This window comes from Halichoerus grypus, chromosome 15, assembly GCF_964656455.1.
Source record: "Halichoerus grypus chromosome 15, mHalGry1.hap1.1, whole genome shotgun sequence".
NCBI classification, from domain to species: domain Eukaryota; kingdom Metazoa; phylum Chordata; class Mammalia; order Carnivora; family Phocidae; genus Halichoerus; species Halichoerus grypus.
The window spans coordinates 53,483,405-53,490,043 of NC_135726.1; positions in this window are offsets into that span (position 1 = coordinate 53,483,405).

The following is a 6,639-nucleotide window of genomic DNA, read 5'->3' on the forward strand; positions in this document are numbered from 1 at the left end:
CACGACACAGCCGGAGACGCTGGCTTCATACAAAAGATACACAGTCATAGTTTATTTTATTTATTTATTCTTCTGAGCAATTACTCCGCGCCGGGCAGTGTTCCCAGCGCTTTACACAACAGCCCTCTGAGACAGGGACTTTTATCAGCCCCATCGTACAGATGAGGAAACTGAGTCAGGGCGAGGTGAGGTCACCCGCCCCAAGGCACACAGCCCGGCAGTGGCAGAGTTGGGGACTGGAACTCGGTCCGACAGGGACACAGACGAAGACAGACAAGGACGCACACGTCACGCGCCAGGCCGCCGCCGTCGGGGGGTTCACACCCCGACCCCACAGCACCCCGAGCTGCAGACACACCGGAAGCACGGACCCCCACCCCGCGCGCGGACGTCCCCGCCGTCCGGGTGCACCTGCGCTGCGTCCCTCCCGCGTGGGGCCGGGCCGGAGCTGCGCCGCCCAGACGCAGCCTCCTAGCGCACGGCGGCGGCGACCCAGGCCCCCCCCTCCCCTGCGCGCCCGCCCCGCCCCCCCAGCGGGGGGCCCAAGACCCCCCCCCCCGCCCCCGCCGCCCCTAGGGGCGCAGCACTGACGCGCGGCTCACGCACCCCGCGGCGCACAGCCCTCCCCATCGTGGCGGGGGGGCGGGCCGGAGAAAGGGAGGGGCCGCCTCTCGGGGGTCTCACTTGGGGAAACTGAGGCAGGTTCATCGCGCGAGGAGGGGTGAGGGTTGGAGGGCGCCGGGACGAAGGCTGGAAGGTGAAATGACTAGGAGGCGGGTAGAGAGAACGAAACTGGGGGCTGGGGAGGGAACTCTGAAGATGCAATTAACTGCCCCGGTGGCTGAAGGGCACAGAACCTGGCGAAGGCAGAGGCTTATGGGAAGTGTAGTCCCAGCCCTGAGACTTGTGGGAAGTGTAGTTCTGGTTCAGCCAGAAGGGCGGCTCGGGTTCATCGCCTCCCGGAGAAGCAGCAGTAGCAGGTGCCTGGGTCTTTGGAAAACAATGTGGACAGAATTTTTGAGTCCTAGAGAACGGCACAGACGGGGTTGCAGTCCTAGCCCTGTCCCTGGCTCACTCTTCATTTATTCACTCCACAAACATTTGTTCAATGCCTACTATGTGCTGAGCCAGGCCCTATGCCAGAATTTGGGCTTGCAGCAACGAACGAGTCAGACCCGTTCCCTGCCGTTCAGAGGCAGGGTCGTCACAGGGGCTTACGGAAAGGTCCTCCGCTAGAGTTTTTCACACTGTGAGCTGTGAGCCATTACTGAGCTGTGACATCAAACTTGTGGCTTGTGACCAGAGTTTTCTTGGGAAATAAAATAGAATAAGCTAGAACATAGCGGAGTGCCCGACCGTGTGGGGGAAATATCCATGAGTGTACACTGGGGTTTTAGAAGCCACACGGGGTGCACTATCGTGAGTAAACACAAGCAGGTACAAGGAGCAAATCTTCCCGTTGAGCCAGACATTACAAATGTAGCTGTAAAATGGTAAAAACAATGCCACTCTTCTCACTAATTTTTATTATTTTTTTTAAAAAAGACTTTATTTATGTATTTGGAAAGAGAGAGGGAGAACACAGAAGGAGAGTGAGAGGGAGAAGCAGACTCCCCGCGGAGCAGAGACCCCTATGTGGGGCTCCATCCCAGGACCCTGAGATCATGACCTGAGCCGAAGGCAGATGCTCAACTGACTGAGCCACCCAGGCACCCAATTTTTTTGATTATTTTTAAAAATTATTTATTTATTTATTTATTTATTTATTTATTTATTTAAGTAATCTCTACCCCCAATGTGGGGCTCGAACTCACGACCCTGAGATCAAGAGTCTCATGCTCTTCCGGCTGAGTCAGCCAGGTGCCCCATCACTCATTTGTTTGTTTGTTTGTTTGTTTGTTTGGAAAATTTACTGTTTGTATTAACATAGGTTTATATGTTAACTGCAATGGGTTTATTATTGTTATTTTATCTATTAGCAGTAGGAGTTGTTTTTTTTTTTAAGATTTTATTTATTTTTTCTTCATGAGAGACAGAGAGAGAGAGAGGCAGAGGCAGAAGGAGAAGCAGGCTCCCTGCAGAACAGGGAGCCTGACACGGGACACGATCCCAGGATCCCGAGATCATGACCTGAGCAGATGCTTAACCAACTGAGCCACCCAGGCACCCCTATTATTGTTATTTTATTTTATTTTTTAAAACATTTTATTTATTTATCCAACAGAGAGAGACACAGCAAGAGAGGGAACACAAGCAGGGGGAGCGGGAGAGGGAGAAGCAGGCCTCCCGCTGAGCAGGGAGCCCGATGCGGGGCTCGATCCCAGGACCCTGAGATCATGACCTGAGTCGAAGGCAGATGCTTAATGACTGAGCCACCCAGGCACCCAATTTTTTTTTATTACTTAAAAAAATTATTTATTTATTTATTTATTTATTTATTTATTTATTTAAGTAATCTCTACCCCCAATGTGTGGCTCAAACTCACGACCCTGAGATCAAGAGTCTCATGCTCTTCTGACTGAGTCAGCCAGGCGCCCCATCACTCATTTGTTTGTTTGTTTGTTTGGAAAACTTACTGTTTGTATTAACATAGGTTTATATGTTAACTGCAATGGGTTTATTATTGTTATTTTATTTATTTATTAGCAGTAGGAGGGTTTTTTTTAAGATTTTTTTTAAAAGATTTTATTTATTTATTTGACAGAGAGAGACACAGCGAGAGAGGGAGCACAAGCAGGGGGAGCGGGAGAGAGAGAAGCAGGCTTCCTGCGGAGCAGGGAGCCCAATACAGGGCTCGATCCCAGGACCCTGGGATCATGACCCGAGCCAAGGCAGATGCTTAACCGACTGAGCCACCCAGGCGCCCCTTTTTTTAAGATTTTATTTGTTTTTTCTTCATGAGAGACAGAGAGAGAGAGGCAGAGGCAGAAGGAGAAGCAGGCTCCCTGCAGAACAGGGAGCCTGATGCGGGACTCGATCCCAGGATCCCGAAATCATGACCTGAGCACATGCTTAACCAACTGAGCCACCCAGGCACCCCTATTATTGTTATTTTTAAAATGCAATAATAAACATTGTGAACATTTATCAGTTTTAACTTCTAACATGGTAAATATCGATAAACATAACCCCCATAAATAATAGCCCTTTGGGGTCCTTCATAATTTAAAGAGTGTTAAGGTTTGAGAACTGCTGCCCTGTGTCTATATGTATGTCCCGATCACAAGAAAATCATTCATTCATTCATTCATTCATTCCCTGTGTCACAGTAAAAACTGAAGTATTGTCAAGAGAAAAGTGACATGAACCTGAGGCCCCCTGGGAGTCAGCTAGAGAAAAGGAGAAGGAACAGTGTGTTTGGACAGAGGTAACTGCATATGCAAAGAGGAAGGTAGGAGGTGGTTGTTGAGGAGGGTGAAGTGAGAACGAATAGTTTAGTTTGCTTTCTTCGTGGGCCAGGCACTGATGCTCGCCCATGTTCATGGAAACCCGCCTAGGGTGGAGGTAGCCACTGGGCAAACGGTCACACAGACATGCAACTTTAAACTCTGCCAAATGCATTGAGGGGGAGGATGGGGGGTGTGACTTATGCTTCAGAGGAGTCAGAGGAGGCTTTTCTAGAAAGGTGACAGTAAAGCCCGGTTCTGAGAGGGGAAGGAAAGAGTTGGGAAGAGAGGGGTGCCTGGGTGGCTCAGTTGGTTAAGCGGTTAAGAGTCTGCCTTCGGCTCAGGTCATGATCTCAGGATTCTGAGATCGAACCCCGCGACGGGCTCCCTGCTCAGCGGGGAATCTGCTTCTCCCTCTCCCTCTACCCCTCCCCACAGCTCATGCTCTCTCTCTTTCAAATAAATAAATAAAATCTTAAAAAAAAAAAAAAAGAGTTGGGAAGAGAGCAGGGCAAAGAGTACTGGGGCAGAGGGAATAGCACGGGGTGGCGGGAAGGGGGGGTGTTGACGGTGAGGCTGGACAGTCCTTGGGGCATCAAGAAGTGAATAGGGGGCTGGTGCAGCTGGGTCTGAATTGGTTGGGAAGTAGGGACAGGAGTAATGTCAGAGAGGTGAGCAGGAACCGGCTCACTGGGCCAGAGGGTGAGGACTTGGGGTTTATTCTCAGCCAATGAGGAGTTAGGGAAGAATCTTGAGCTGAGCCCCAGGGATCTGACCTCGGGGCTAACAGGCTCCCTCTGCCGATGGTGTGAGGAAAGACAGGGTGGAAACCAGGAGCCCAGGGATGGGGCCACTTCCAGCTGCAGGTGAGAGACGGTGGCAGCCCCAGGACGCTACTGGAGGTGGGAGTGGAGAGGAGCAAGGTGGCTTCAGGACAAACACAGGCGTCAAGGAGGATGTGGAGAAATCAGAGCCCTCACACACGCCTGGTGGAAACCGTGCAGTCGCTTTAGAAGATGGTCTGACGGCGCCTCGGACGTTAAACACAGAATTCCTCGGCGGTCCAGCAGCCCCCCTGCGAGGTATCTACCCACAAGCAGTGACACGAACACCTGTGCGTGCGTGTTCCCAGCAGCATGATCCGGAGCAGCCCCGGTGCCCGTCAGATGGGCAGCGGGCAGACGGAGCGTGGTGGATCCGGACAATGGAGCATCATTCAGCCAGCGAAGGGAGTGAATTCGGGATGGGCGCTGCAACATGAATGAACATCGACCCCTCTATGCTGAGTGAAAGAAGCCAGGCACGAGTGGCCACATCTTGTAGGATTCCATTTGTAGGAAATGTCCAGAATAGGCAAATCAGATAGAAAGCAAGTTAGTGGTTGCCTTGGGAAGGGAGGAGCTAAGGGATTTCTCACTGGGGACGGCGAACACGTGCTAAAGTGAATGGTGGGGATGGTTGCACAACTCGGTGAATATACTAAAGACCACTGAATTGTACAGCTTAAGGGGGCCAGTTGCGTGGTGTGTGAATTCTAAGCTGTTGAAAACTGTTTGGACAGGAGGCTGGACCAATCTTGGTGATGGTTTGGGCACGGGGCCTAAGGGAGAAAGAAGTGTCTAGATTGCTCACCAGGGTGGCTTAGACAACTAGATAGACAGAGGGGCCTTCTGCCAACATCATTTGTACAAAGCACTTCACACATTTCCTGGTTAACAGGAAGTGCTCGACAAATGTCAATTATTCTTGCTGCAACTATGGTGATCCTGTTGAAACTTGAATCCGATCCCGTCCCTCCTCTGCTCAGAACCCTTCCGTGGCTCCCACTTATTCAGAGTACAAGCAATCTTTACAGTGGCCCTCAAGGCCCTGAAGATTGTCCCGACTCCCTCCATTCCCTCTGAACCTCAGCTCCGACTCTCTCTGCCCCCCTCCTCAAGTGCTCTGGCCGGATGAACTTCCAGGTTCCTCCCATATTCTAAGCTCAGTCCTACCACAGGGCTTTTGCACTTGCTGTTTTCTCTTCCTCGATATCCACTTGTGTCCTTCTTTACCTCCTTTCAGTTTATGCTCAAATGTTACCTTCTCAGTGAAGCCCTCCCTGATCACCTTATTAATAACTGCATCCTCCCCCTCATCTCACGTATGGAATCCCTCTTTTTTCTCCCTCACGATGTGACATGCTAGATCTTCACTTCTTTGCTTTGGTTATTGTTGTCTCTCCCAGTAGAGCCCCCTGAGGGCAGGGGACTTGTCTCTCTTGTTCCCTGCTGTTTTCCCAGTGCCTGTGAGAGTTTCTGCCATAGTAAATATCTGCTGAATGAAGAAAAGAATTCGAGGTCATTTCCTGTTGACGCATTTGCTGCTGGATTAAAGCCATGGCCCCTGCTCAGTCACTCGAGAGTCACCCATTCATCACTGAGCCAGGGTCACTGAAAGAGAAGCTTCAGGAAAGGATGGTATTTGGGTTCAGCTATAACAGGAGCAGGGGCGAGGCTGAGGACGGGGGTGGGAAGTGGAGAAGGGAGGACATTCCAGGCCAGGGGGATGGAGTGCACAAAGGTCTGGAGGTGTGAGACAGCTTGGAACATTTAGGAGACTTCCACCCGCCCCACCCACTGCCTCCCCCAGTTCAGTGGCTCGCACCCAAAACCTCACAGTCATTGTCAAATCCTGCCTTTTTCTCACACCCCCACACCCAATCCGTCAGCTGGCTCTGCTTTCAAAATATTCCCAGAGCCTGACCACCTCTCACCACCTCTGCTCCCACCATCACAGTTTGCTCGGACTATTGCAGTACCCTCCCCAGGGGCCTTCCTCCTTTGGCCCCACACACATATACCCACAGTCTCTTCTTGCCATGGCAGCCAGGAAAACCTGCTAACACCTAAGTCAGCTCACACCCCCTTCTGCTCCCAACTCCCCTGCAGCTCCCATCCCACTCAGAGTAAAAGCCCTTTGGCTCCTTACCCATGGCCCATGAGGCCTTAAATGGTTTTCCCCTCAATATTTCTCTGCCCTCATGTCTGGTCCTCTTCCCCTCCCTCACCCACCTCCGGCCACATAGGCCTCATTCCTGTTCCTTGAATCACACAGTGTAAATAGGAAACTGCCCCCAGGGCCTTTGCACTGGCTCTTTTTCTCTAGGGAATGCCCTTTCCTTAGATCTCCACCTGGCTGGCCTCCTTGCTTCAATCAGGGCTCTCTGCCCACATGTGACCTTCCCAGAGGGGCCATCTCTGGCCACCAAAG